This window comes from Apodemus sylvaticus, chromosome 2 (genome assembly GCF_947179515.1).
Source record: "Apodemus sylvaticus chromosome 2, mApoSyl1.1, whole genome shotgun sequence".
Lineage (NCBI taxonomy): Eukaryota > Metazoa > Chordata > Mammalia > Rodentia > Muridae > Apodemus > Apodemus sylvaticus.
In genome coordinates this window covers 11,307,742-11,320,698 of record NC_067473.1, presented here as the reverse complement: position 1 = coordinate 11,320,698, position 12,957 = coordinate 11,307,742, and the positions used below count along the sequence as shown (strand labels likewise).

Sequence of the window (12,957 nt, the reverse complement as noted above, 5' to 3'; positions counted from 1 at the left end):
AGGGTGCTTCTTTTAGTGTTGGCTAAGTCAGGATGTTTTAAAATAGAAGGTTTCAGCTATTATATAGGTTGGTTGAAACTATCTACTTATCCTGCTAATGTTAAAGATATGTGTAAAATGTTTCTATAAGGAACATTGATTGTTAATAAGTGCCAAATAATATACTAAAACATTATTGGTGCTATAATTTTAGCATCTTCACATCTCATAGCTTTGAACCTCCTGATTTCAGTTATATTGAAGCTTCATTTCTATTGCTAGGCAAGAGTTTCTCCAATTGCTGTTACATAGTAAGACTCATGCATGCTATTTGCTGGTGGAATGTCTTTTCCATGTCTTTTGTGTCTTTACGATGCCCATTTTCCATTTGTGATTAACTACTCCCTGTTTCCATCACTTCCTAATGGTGCAAATTTTAACATGAGTGACTTTCCATGTTGTGGTAGCCCACAATCATACAGTTATTGCATTGATATTTCATACTGTACTTTTGCTACTGTTATGAATTATAATGTAAATATCTGATATGCATGATATTTGATATGTGACCAACTCCTGTGAAAGGTTGATGTATCTTCAAAAAATTCAAGATGCACAGGTTGAGAACCATTGACCTACTTGAAGATAATCACCACTCCTTCCCCAATCCAACACTGCTTTTGTAAGGACTGTGTTGTACTGTTTCTGTTTTACATCTCCTAGCACTGCCTTCTGGACATTGTACGTGTCTGCACCTTTCTTTTCTAACACAGTAGTTTCAAAGTAATCTTGTTGACTATACTAATGAGTAATTTAAGCCAGTGATTAAGCATGGTCCCTAAAACAGTTTCTACTGGATACAAAGTCTTTCAGTGTTACTAATGTTGTATAAAATCATGCTTTTCCTTAGGTTTTCTTAAGATGTCTTTAAAACTTTCCATTAGAGCACACTCTACGGAGCAGAGTTTGTCTCTTATGCATAAGGCATAGAATGGCTAATACAATATATGGGGTTATGTGTTTGCATATTTTTGTGGTGCTTGCTGCTAGATCTATAGGGTGATAACCAATGCATCTTACAATCCTGGAAGGAATATGTTTTTATTATTAAAAATGTATTACCCCACATTATAAATAAATCATCATAAATTCAACAATTGAAGATGAGTATTGTCTCAGTGTTGCAGCATTTATGCTCTGAAGTAGCTAGATAAAGTATAGATTGCATTCATAAAATAAAGAAAATGGGACTCTGATTTTCAAATTCTCTCCAACACAAAGAGCAGAAGCTTGCTGAGTGGAGCTGCTGTACACAGTACCGACCTGTAAGGCCTGGAGCACTGGACTCCCAGAGATCTGGAGCCTTTGTCCTGAGAAGCCTGTCTGCACGAGAAGACATTCAATGAAAGTTTTAGCACAGTGCAGGAATTTCCATTTAAAAATTCAGTTATTATGAATCGTTAATTGGTGGCAAAACCCCTGGCTGCCACACTGAAAGTTTCCATTTACATTGCAGAATGGAACTTTTAAAACAGATCTCACTGAGTTTGCAGCCCTCTATAAGATTATAAAGCTGTATCTTGTTATTAATATACATGTAATTTGCAGAAGGATGACTTCTCAGATTGCTCAGTTGTTTGTGAAGAGATTCGGTTTTAGCAGAGATTGATGTAGTATTTAATATGCATGCATGTGCCTGAGTCCTGTAGCTCCTTATGGAGGCTAGAGGTGAGTGTCGGATTTCCTGAAACTTGCTGTACTCAGCACCCAGGTCAGGTCATGAACTGCCTGACCTGGGTGCTGAGAACCAAACCTGGGTCTTCTGCAAAAGCAGCAGATGTTCTCAACTGCTGAACCAGTTCTCAGGTCTCTGAACTATAAACTTAGTTTTACAAAAGAAAGTAAGAAAATACTGTTTTTTATTTTTTTTTTACAAGAAAAGGAATATAAACTCTTGGATGCTTAATTTGCATAGCATGTACATAAAAACAATGGCCGTGAGAGTGTCCTCCACCCACCTCTCAGTGCAGCTCTTAATTATGCACTCTAAGTGCTTTCCCATTTGGCAGCTGATAGCTCTGCAGATTTTAGTAGAAATGGATCCTCTACTTCATCACACAATGCACTGAGTAAAAGAGATAATTTTACCTGCAAACAAGTAGTTTGGTGACAAAGCATCTTGAATTATTTTGCAAATGCATGAGATTTTAAATTCCATAACCTTGTTTGGTCCTAATTATCATGATATAGATTCAAGAATGTCTAACATTTTTTCTTTAAATCTCTCACAGTGTTAGGAGGAAAAAAAACTAGTACATTTAAAAACACCTTATTTTTGAAAAAAAATTAATAATAACATATTTCCAAATTTTCACTGTGCTCCAGTTTGGCTATTGTCTCTTTCCTGATCAATGTTGCCTCAGTGCTCAGGTCCTGATCCTGGTATCTTAGCGACTCCTTCATCCTCCTGAGTCTACTCACCCTGTTCTCAGTTCTGATATTGTATCGTGTTGTATATACTGCTGCTCTTTCCTTCCTGTCCTCTGGACTCCCTTTACTGCCTTTTCAGTGACAAGCTTAAACACTGATTTCTTATACACTGAGGACTACGGAGGAGCCTGGAAAAAGTCCCTGGAGTGTCTGCCTGACCTTCAGTGACCTTTTCAGGACATTCCCTTGCTTTCTCCTCCTTTCTTATTTCCTAGATAAGAATTTTACCTTCTGTCCTCTACCCTTATTGTTGTTTTATTATTGACCTCAACAATGTCCTCATTTCTTGGTATTTTGAACTGAGGTTCAGTGTTACTCTTTCCAACACTACTTCTGACTTAATTCTTAGTCACCCCAATGTTCTCTTGATGTCGATTATCCATTTCCCTAATCAGTTATGCACCATCTTTATGCAAACTATCCTTATTTTTATTAAACCTTGTTTGTTTTTTCCAAGTATGATTTTTTTTTTAATTTTTCAACTGGAAAACTAGATAGACAGTCTTCCAGTGCAGCAAGGTATTAATTAATCCTCTTCTTCATCATCACCAGCTCCAGGGCCGCCCTGGCCTTTCTTGGTACTCTTCCTCTTCTTGAACTGCCACCTCCGTGAGGATAATGGAGGAAGAAGTCAATGTGCTTCTGGGAGTCCAGATGAACAATGAAGGATGGGGTGTTCACCACTTGCTTGCAAACCCTGATGTGGTATTGGACAATGAGCACACGGTCATGGTGAGTGGATTTGGCCAGGCCCAGCTTAAAGACCTGGGTCTGTAGCTGCCTTTCCAAGAAATCCTCAATCTTCAGGCCCAGGAGGGAATCCCGCTTCATCTTGTCCTCACCCAGCACTGCAATGTGAACAAGTGTCCTCAGTAGAGCGTTGCCTTCCAACAGACTCCTAGGGTACTTCTTGTCCAGTGTCAACAGCTCCTGGGCCACCTTACAGATCTTGACCAGGGTAAGATTCACCCTCTACACCTCATGTTTGTTCCAGAGTCCATACTCTCCAATCAACTTCAGCTCCAGGTAGAGATGCGATTTCTCAAAAGGTCTCTGTGGGGCCACATAGGTTTTGTGACAAACCCAGCTTCTGGCTTCACTAGACCTGCTGTGCCTATGAACTTAGGCCCAAAACTTAAACCTTGTTCTTGATGTTTTATTATGTACTTAAAATTTCAGTCACTTCATTTACAATGGCATATAGCAATCAGTGCTGTGGTGATGTGAGACCTAAATCAACATAAGTGAGTCCTTCATGCCAGAACTCCTTTTTTCCAGAAAATTCCATTAACATTAAAATTCCCCCACAAAACAAAATCACGTTTCATATGAAATCTACTATCTGTTGTCTCCTCTTGTTTTCTTTGCTTTATCCATGGCTGAAATTCTATGCTCAATTGCTGTTACTCCCTTTATGCCTCCTACCTCCACATGAGTGTTTTCATACTCTGAGAAATAAGATGAATCAAGTCAAACTGTTCTTCATTGCATTCCGGAAGTTAGACACAGCTGGGGAGAAATACACAGTGGGATTCACATTGTTCATTGGACAATATGCTAGTTTGAATAAATTTGGCCCCCATAGACCTATGTGTGTAAATGCTTGGCCCATAGGGAGTGGCATTATTAAGAGGTATATCCTTGGTTGAGTCGGGGTGGCATTGTTGGAAGAAGTGTCCCACTGTGGGAGTGGGCTTTGAGTTCCTTCTCCTAACTCCTTGAGGAGTCAGTCTTCTCCTGGCTGCCTTTGGATCAAAATGCAGAACTCTCAGCTCCTTCTCCAGCACCATATCTGCCTGTATGCTGCCGTACTTCCTGTTATGATGATAATGGATTGAACTTCTGAAACTGCAAGGCAGCCCTAATTAAAAGTTTTCCTTATAAGACTTGCCTTGGCCAGGGTGTCTCCTCACAGCAATAGAAACCCTAAAGCACCCTTTTGCTGACTCTTTCATCCTCTCCATTGCTTTAGCTCATTCCCTCACCTATAGATATTTCAGCCTTGTTTAGAGCTCTCCTATTTGAATCTGTGGCTTTTAATTTCATCGAGGAATTTAAAGTAATAATAAGAGAATCTTACATTTCTGTAACACATTTGCTTTTATACCAACCCTTCTTCTTAATTACTGAGGCTGAATTGTATCATTCCTTGTCACCTCTATTCATTGATTTCTATCAGTCTCCAAAGGCATCAGTATTTCTTTTTTTATTTATAATTTTTTATTTTCAATATTCTTTGTTTACATTCAAAATGATTTTCCCTTTCCCAGTTCCCCCCTCCCTGTAAGTTCCCCAAGCCCTCTTCCCTCTGCCTATTCTCCTACCAACACCCTCTTACTTCTCTGTCCTGGTATTCCCCTACAATGCTGGAACAAGTCTTTTCAGGACCAGGTCCCTCGGTGGAGGAATGGATACAGAAAATGTGGTATATTTACACAATGGAATACTACTCAGCAATTAAAAACAATGAATTCATGAAATTCTTAGGCAAATGGTTGGATCTGGAAAATATCATCCTAAGTGAGGTAACCCAATCACAAAAGAACACACATGGAATACAGTCATTGATAAGTGGATATTAGCTTAGAAACTCTGAATACCCAAGACACAATTCACATATAAAGTGACTCCCAAGAAGGAGGCATCAGTATTTCTGTCAGTAGACACCAACAAAACCACAGAACTCCCTTACTCCTCAGCCAAGTTCATGAACTACATGTTTTCACAGTATCCATGGGCAAGCTATACTGCTGTGTTTCTATTCTGTTAAAAAATAATTCCAGTTGAATTAATAAATCCAACAGTCTTCAAATGTTCTCCAGACTTTTAAAAAACCAGGAGGTGATACTCAGCCTTCATATTTATGAGCAAAGATCCAATCTATTCTTCCTAAAACATATTTAAATTCCAGGGTGGAGAGATGGCTCAATAGTTAGGAGCCTTTGTTCCTCTTGTGGACCATACAAGTTTGGATCCCAGCATAGTATCTTTCAACCATCTGTAACTACAGTTCCGGAGGACACAATGCCTTCTGACCTCTGTATACACCAGACATTTATATAGTGCACATACATACATGCAGGCAAATATTCATACACCCAAAATAAGCAATTGTTTTTAAATTTAAAAATTATGCATATATTTTAAATTTATCTTTCAGGGAAGTACATACTTCTGAATGGGTCTTCTTTTTCTTATTGAATATTTGTCTTTCAGTACTTTATTCTAATTTATTTTTATAACCCAAAGATGTGTGTCTTTGATAAGCTTGTCTTAAGAACATGACTTTGAGGCAAATCAAATCTGAGGAAGCTGACTCACCAGAAGATTTTGGGGCAGGAGAATTAAGCACTTTAAGAAAGCTAATGTTAAAAACAGATCTTTAGTCTAAGCTTCTTTGGAGTTTCCTCTCTTTAAGAGCACTCAGATGCTGAGAATAGTTCATGTGATTCATTGACAGCCTTCAGCTTTGTCTCCTGTGTTTGATAGGAAGTTGGGATGAGGACTGCCCCTTACCCGGAGACACCAAGCCTTCATGGTGGTATCACAGCTGCTACAAACATGGATTCCTTGATGAAAATGCATTCCACCCTGTAAGCCCAGCTGTTACTAAAGTCACAGCTTCTGCTTAACAAGGTCTTGTTGCAGCTACAGCTGCTTCAGCCTCTATGAGTCCCAGAAAACATTATTCATGACCAACCACAGAGATCTCCAGATCACCTCATTTACTTGCCTATGTGGGTCTTGATATGAGGTCTGTAATTCTAGACTTAGAAGTTGTATTGTGATTGTGGAACTGCCAGCTAAGCCCAAATATGCCATGCTCCTTTCTAAATGGTATAAACAGACACAATTCCTGGTTTATTGACTTAGCTTGGGAGACGTTTCCTGTACATTTCTCCATAGTATCAACATGCGGCCCTAGCAAAGGCTTCTCCTGTGTGCTGTCTTGGCTAAATGTGATCTTTATCATATGTAGTGCAGGGTGACCTGGTTTCGCAATGAATAGGCATGTCCCTCAGATTATGTAGATGGTTGAAGAGTTTCAGTGAGTCACTGAAGCCGTATCATTTGTCCTGATATGGAGAACTAACTCCTTAAAGGCCCAAATTCTGGACTATAACATCAGGAGATTGTTGTATAGTTGAAGGATGAAATCAAAGGGAAGAAAAGATGTAGAATCTGAGGTTGTAAACACTTGAGGATTGGAGCTGAGGCTATGAGGACTTTGAATCATGAATACTGTTAGGCTGGAACCCCTGCTCAGTCCCTACAAAAGCTGGGAAACCCCATTGGTCTTCCTTCCCCTTACCCTACTGCACAGAGAAAATTCCTGCTCTCTTGGAGAAAACTCTGGGTTAACACATCATCACTCTTTCTGGTCTCCTTTCTGGTAACCAACCCAAGAATGCTCTCCAAGTGGCTCAGTTTTTGAGCATGTGTGGGCACAATCCCAGTTCCCAGTCACTCTTGCCTAACCTTTACACAACATCCTTGATTTAGCCTAGATGTGCGACTTCACTGACCTCTACCTGTCAGATTGGTGAACCCAACCTAAAGAGCTTCCTCCTAGTAAACCTGCCTTTATCTGTTTTTGTCTGGTTTAATCGGGCCTAATCTGTCACTGAGGGAGAGAAAATGCCCATCAGATACTAGAGACATTCAAGAGAACTGCTGAAGGTTAAGGAGTTTGAAGCCTCAACTCTTAGGGTTCAGGTGTTGCAGCTATAGCCACTGGGCTTTGCCATTCATAGTCTCTAAGGCCCACTGCAATTGCTATCCTACAGAGCAAAGAAGCTCTTAAGAAGTTGTTGTGTCAGCTTTAAACATCACATAACGTTGATAAGGACCACATTTTTATCGTCAACTGACACAACTTCCCGCTAGATGCCTACACTCAAATTCTTTAAAAATTGTTTGTATATTCTCTCGCTGTGTGTGTGTGTGTGTGTGTGTGTGTGTGTGTGTGGTGTATGTGTATGCGCGTGTATGTGCACACACATGGAGTGCATGCATGGTTAGCATATGGAGGTCAGAGGACACCTTGAGAGAGCCATTTCTCTTCGCCCACCTTGGGACTCCTGGGGAGAAGCGCCTTTACCTGCTGAGCCATCCCGTTGGCCTCTAAATATAAATTCTGAATGGAAATTCTCACCTAGATACCTAAAATACACCTTAAATTCTGCATATCTAAAGAGGAGCTCCTTGTCCTTCTCACCCTAACGTGCTTTTCTCACAATCTGTAAATCTTCTGTTGGTGGCAATTTGAATTTCTTAGACCATGTGGTCATGGTCTAATTTCTTGAATTTTCTACCATATATTTATTTCATTCTAGTATTTATAAAATTCACAACCTATCGTATAGTAAGTGTTCAGGTGACCTCTGCGGAATGAAAAAATACACAAAAATCAATTTTTATTAAGCTGGGGGTATATTATTCTATATTTTTCATTACTGGAGATAGAGCCCTTTGACTTTCATATGCTAGGCAAGTGCTATGCCATTGAGCTAAACACCCAAGCCTTTTAAGAAGTTATTTATTTATTTATTTAAATTTAAGACATGGTCTTACTAAATTGCTTAGGCTGGCATTTTGCCATAGTTAGCCTCATCTATGAACCTGACACAGACTTAAGGTCACCTAGGAAGAAGGAAACACAAGTGCAGACTTACTGAGATCCAATCACATTGTATGGTAAAATGTTTCAATTCTCAATTAATGTATGAGAACGCAGACCACCCTGAGCACAAGAATGCCCCGGTGTGCATTTAAAGGTGAAGGGGTGACTTTTGCACATATGTTCCTATCTTCCACCTAGTCTTTCTCATAGATTTTCCTGTTTTACAGACTCCAGAGTAGCTGGCCCATGAACCTCTGGGTGGGATTACAGGTATGTGCCACCAAATCAGGCATTTTTCACCTGAGTTTGGGTTAACTAACTCAGGTGGTTAGGTTTTCATGGCTAGTGTTATACCAGTTGGACCATTTCCCATTTCATTCCATATGATTTAATGTACTCATTATTTTTGGCCTCCTTCCTCAAAATATATAAATCAGCTGAATATTGCTTTTGCTATTCACTATAATTTCTGTACTATAACTTTGTGTTTCCTAAGAAAGTTGGATTATGATGCCTCTTTTTTTTCCTAATGAACACCACAAATCAGATCATTGATTAGTACTTTTCCTCAATTTTTATGTTGATTATGTAAGCCAAGTTCAGAAAAGCAGAAGAAAATTACTTTCATGCCAAAGACTTGTAGATCATAGAAATGCATTCAATAAAACACCGAAATTTTCCACATAGTGAAAGGATAAAAGTTTTACACTTTACAAAAAAACATTAGCATAAATGCATTTGGGAAGAATTATTTCAGGCATTCCAACGGACACTTTTACGAGGTACTGTTGATCAAGGCTTCTATTGAGTAGCTTCATTTCCTACAACTCTGCTTTTAAAAGTACTAAATAGCTGTGGTAATTCTTATTTCATCATGCCTGTCACAGGCAACAAGGGATAATTTGTCTAGCTTTCATTATTAAATATCAATACTTATTATTGAAGGAACATACACAGCAACCCTGTTTAAGAATTGATGCTGCCTGAGCAGTATTCAGTCTGGGGAATGACCTAGTGTAACAGAAGCATTTGAAGGTTATACAGCAGGATCAACAAAAGATCCTCACCAACTCTTCTCCCTTACCCTCCCCACCATCCACTCTCCTCTTTTCTCTCCCCATGATCTCTCTCATTATTATAGTGTTTTTAATGCATGGTTTCTACTCCCTGTGGATTTAAGGTAGAATACGATGATGCACATTAAATTAACACATATTTTATAATGTTTATTAGAATGTTGCAAGTGAAAAATAGCAGTCAGTGTGTAGCATATACCAAGAAGCTAATAACCAAGGTGAGTGATATTAATTTTTCTCTTATTATTGGCTTAGATCAATAAATACCTAAATATCAAACATAAACGAATACAGGAACAATCATTAGCCAGTTAAGCATTTGCCACGATTGCAAGTTGAAGTATAATGTGGTAGCTTATTTCTTCTATTTTAGCCTTTTTTGGCCCCTGTTAATGAGCCTTAGAAAGACTAATGTAACTGAGATTGATTCCTTAGTTAAATGTGTATCAAATACCCCTTGTTATAGTTAAACTATTGGGGAAACTAACAAGCCTCAGTCTCCAAACATATAAATTCTATTTTTTTATTCGATATAATTTATTTACATTTCAAAATAAATGTAAATTTGATTTCCCCCTTTCTAGCGCCCCACTCCCCGAAAGTCCCGTAAGCCCCCTTCTCTTCCCCTGTCCTCCCACCCACCCTCCAAACATATAAATTCTAATAACACACATCCATGTATCCTTTTGTCCAAAAAAAGTTTTTAAATTTATAATTAAATAATAGGACATACTATTTTCTTAATCTTCATTGTATAGTAACAGGTTTCTAAGTAGAGCTTGTTCGTGGTCATATTGCCTAAGTGCTGAAGCTGTCACTCCCTCATTTTGGTTGTCTTAGAATTTCAAACTATGCAGTTCTAATGCGATGGAACAGAGAGGAAGCAGGTGGGTCCTCACATTGTATCAATACCATTCCTCTAGTCACTGGCTGATGAATGTGGAGCAGATAAATTCCTCTTTCAAAAGAGGCGTTGTGATCATTAACTTCATTATTTACTTGTTTGTTTGTTGTATGTGTGTATGTGAGAGGGTCATGTGTTAGAGGACAAGATGAAAAAGTCAGTTATTTTCTTCGGCCATGTCAGTTCTAGGGACAGCACTCAGGTTCACAGGCCTGCTGTTTGGTAAATGCCTCTGTACATTGAGCCATCTTAACAGCACACTGGATTTTGTAGTCTACCATACAAATGAGTCAAAACATATGGTAACATTCAAGTGATAATTGCATATTAGTCTTGTTGATAAGTTTAGATCCACTTCAAATAGCTCATGAGTATGTTACAGAAGTCTGATTGAACCTTCTTGCTTGTCCATGATCTTTAACATAAAAGAGCTAATATTTCAATATAGCTTTAATGACAAAATAATGTAAAGTAGTATCCTGATACTTTATCTTTTTTAAATCTTCTTTTATTAGATATATTCTTTATTTACATTTCAAATGATTTCCCCTTTCCTGGTCCCCTCCCCCCAAAGTCCCATAAGCCCTCTCCCCTACCCCTGTTCCCCAATAAAAACCTCTCCCTCTTCCCTGTCCTGGCATTCCCCTACACTGCTGCATAGAGTTTTTCTAGGACCAGGGGCCTCTCCACCCTTTGATGTCCAACAAGGCCATCCTCTGCTGTCGATGTGTCTGGAGCCATGGGTAACACCATGTGTACTATCTGGTTGATGCTTTTGTCCCTGGGAGCTCTGGGAATACTAGGTGGCTCATATTGCTGTTCCTCCATGGCACTGCAAACCCCTTCAGCTCCTTGGGGCCTTTCTCTAGCTCCCCCATTGGGGACCCTGTGTTCAGTTTAATGGTCGGCTGAGTGTTCCCCTCTGCATTTGTCATGCACTAGCAGAATCTCCGAGGTGACAGCTATATCTGGCTCTAGACTGCAAGTACTTGTGGGCATCGAAAACTGTCTGCGCTTTGTAGCTCTATATGGGACGGATCACTAGGTGGGGTTGTCTCTGGATGGTAATTCCCTCAGACTCTGCTTCACACTTCATCCGTATCTCCTTCTGTGGGTATTTTGTTTTCCCTTCTAAGAAGGACCAGAGTATCCATACTTTGTTCTTCCTTCTTCTTGGGCATCATTTGATATGTGAAATGTGTCTTGGGTATTCCAAGCTTCTGTGCTAATATTCACTTATCAGTGAGTGCACCATGTGTGTTCTTTTGTGACTGGATCACCTCACTTAGGATGATATTTTCCAGTTCCACCCATTTGCCTAAGAATTTCATGAATTCACGGTTTTTAATAGCTGAGAAGTATTCCATTGTGCAAATATATCACATTTTCTGTATCCATTCCTCCATTGAGGGACATTTGAGTTCTTTCCACCTTCTGGTTATTATAAATAAGGATGCTATGAACATAATGGAGCATGTGTCCTTATGACATGCCAGAGAATCCTCTGGGTATATGCCCAGGAGTGGTATAACAGGGTCCTCTGGGAGCATTATGCCTAATTTTCTGAGGAACCACCAGACTGATTTCCAGAGTGGTTGTACCAGCTTGCAATCACACCAGCAGTGGAGGGGTGTTCCTCTTTCTCCACATCCTCTCTAGCACCTGCTGTCTCCTGAGTTTTTGATCTTAGCCATTCTGACTGGTAAGAGGTGAAATCTCAGGGTTGTTTTGATTTGCATTTCCCCGATGACTAAGGATGTTGAACATTTCTTTAGGTGCTTCTCAGCCATTCGATATTCCTCAGGTGAAAATTCTTTTTTTAGCTCTGTACCTCATATTTGTAATAGGGTTATTTGGTTTTCTGGGATCTAACTTCTTGAGTTCTTTGTATATATTGGCTATTAGCCCTCTGTTGGATGAAGGGTTGGTAAAGATCTTTTCCCAATTCGTTGGTTGCTGTTTTGTCCTATTGACAGTGTCCTTTCCCTTACAGAAACTTTGTAATTTTATAAGGTCCCATTTGTCAATTCTTGATCTTAGAGCATAAGCTATTGGTGATCTGTTCAGGACATTTTCGCCTGTGACCATGTGCTCAAGGCTCTTCCTCAGTTTCTTTTCTATTAGTTTCAGTGTATCTGGTTTTATGTGGAGGTACTTGATCCACTTGGACTTGAGCTTAGTACAGGAGATAAGAATGGATCAATTTGCATTCTTCTGCGTGCTAGCCACCAGTTGACTCAGCACCATTTTTTGAAGAGGCTATCTTTTTTCCACTGGATGGTTTTAGCTTCTTTGTCAAAGATCAAGTGACCATAGGTGTGTGGGTTCATTTCTCCATCTTCAATTCTATTCCATTGATCTACCTGCCTGACGCTGTACCAATATCATGCAATCCTGATACTTTATAAAACCCAAAGAAATTGCTAACATCTAATGAATAAATGCATTTTAGCAAATATACATATATTGTTAACTTTTAGTTTAGATAGAATTTTATGCTTGTTTTGATTCTATGCACGCTGAGCTACATAAAATACTTTACAGAAGTATACAATTCTTGAAACACTTAACCACATACGTGTATGATTATGACAAGGTGCATCTTGTTATTTCTGTGTGAGAAATTATTAATTATTCCAAACAAAATGGCTTTCCCATTTTTTACTATGTGTACTCAACAATTATGAGAATATATGACCTAGTCAGAAAGGAATAATATAAAACTTAGTAATAAGCCAGTTTAATGTATAAGCATAGCAAGGTATCCCAGTTTGTACTTTCCCTTAAAATTTATTCAAATTAAATTTTAACTAGCCTTTTTTAAAATCTGACTTCATAAAGCTATTATTTCCTAAATTTTATATATGTGTGATATGCTGTGACTA

At 38.9% G+C, this 12,957-nt stretch overlaps 1 pseudogene; it reads right to left on the bottom strand.

Moving 5' to 3' along the window:
* Window positions 1-2,995: 2,995 nt before the first annotated feature.
* LOC127677245 (40S ribosomal protein S9-like) overlaps window positions 2,996-12,957 on the bottom strand; it is an 84,028-nt pseudogene continuing 74,066 nt past the window's right edge.